Consider the following 1522-nt stretch of genomic DNA (forward strand, 5'->3'; position numbering starts at 1 on the left):
GGTTGCAGTGAGTCGAGATCGCGCCACTGCACTCCAGCCTGGGCAACAAGAGCAAAACTCTGTCTCAAAAAAAAAAAAAAAAGAGGAAAAATAAGGAAGTGTGTGGCACTTCATGCCTTGCTCTCTCTCCCCTGCCCTGCTATGCTAAGATGTGCCTGCTTCCTCTTCGCCTTCCGCCATGATTATAAGTTTCCTGAGGATTCCCAGTCATGCTTCCTATATAGCTTGCAGAACCGTGAGTCAATTAAACCTCTTTTCTTCATAGATTACTTCTATTGCTTCTCAGGTAGTTCTTTATGGCAGTGTGAGAATAAATTGATTAAATATGGTATAAATTTACAGACCAATGCTTTTCATGAATGTATATGCAACAATCCTAATAAAAAAGTTAGCAAACCAAACCAATTATATATATAATATGTATATCTAGATCAACTATATCTATCTATCTGCCTATCATCTATCTATCTAGCTAGCTATCCGTGTATCTATCTATAAAATAGATAATCCATTACAACCATTATGAGGTTTATTCTAGGAATGCAAGGCCGGTTTAACATTTGAAAATCAATCAGTGTAATTCATCATATTAAAGTGAAAAAGGAGATAAATCATAGATGATCTCTACAGATGCAGAGGAAAGCATTGAAACAATTCAATACCTATTCATGACAAAACTCTTGGCAAACTAGAAACAGAAGAAAACCTGCGTGTCAGGTAAAATGTATGCTAAACATACACTCTGAGGCTACAAACAAGACCAGAATGACGACTCTCTTGGATTTCAATCAACAAGATACTGGAGGTCTTGGCCAGTGTAGTCAAGCAATACAAGGAACAAATGGCATAAGGATTGGGAAGGAAAAAAAATAACACCATCATTATTCATAAATGATCTGACTGTTAACATAGGAAGTCCAAAAGAATCTTCAACATTGTTAGGTTGCCAGTTCTTCCCAAATTGATCTGTAGATTCATTGTAATCACAGTCAAAATCCCAGCAAATTTAAAATATTTTTATGGGAGTTGGGAGATCGACAAGCTGATTGTAAAATTTGTATAGAAATGCGAAGGGCTGGGAGTAGCCAAGACAATCTTGAAGAACAACAAAGCTGAAGGACTTACTGTAAAGGTACAATAATTAAGACAGTTTTTTTGGGAGGCCAAGGCGGGGGGATCACAAGGTCAGGAGATCAAAACCATCCTGGCTAACACGGTGAAACCCCGTCTCTACTAAAAATACAAAAAATTAGCTGGGCGTGGTGACGGGCGCCTGTAACACTCCCAGCAACTCGGGAGGCTGAGTCAGGAGAAAGGCATGAACCCAGGAGGTGGAGCTTGCAGTGAGCCAAGATTGTGCCACTGCACTCCAGCCTGGGCAACAGAGCGAGACTCCATCTCAAAACAAAAACAAAAACAAAAACAAAAACAAAAACAAAAACAAAAACAGTTTTGGCCAGGTGTGGTGACTCAAGCTTGTAATCAAAGCACTTTGCGAGGCTGAGGCAGGCGGATCACTCGA

Source organism: Mandrillus leucophaeus, unplaced genomic scaffold (genome assembly GCF_000951045.1).
Source record: "Mandrillus leucophaeus isolate KB7577 unplaced genomic scaffold, Mleu.le_1.0 Scaffold99, whole genome shotgun sequence".
In the NCBI taxonomy this organism is placed as follows: Eukaryota; Metazoa; Chordata; class Mammalia; order Primates; family Cercopithecidae; genus Mandrillus; species Mandrillus leucophaeus.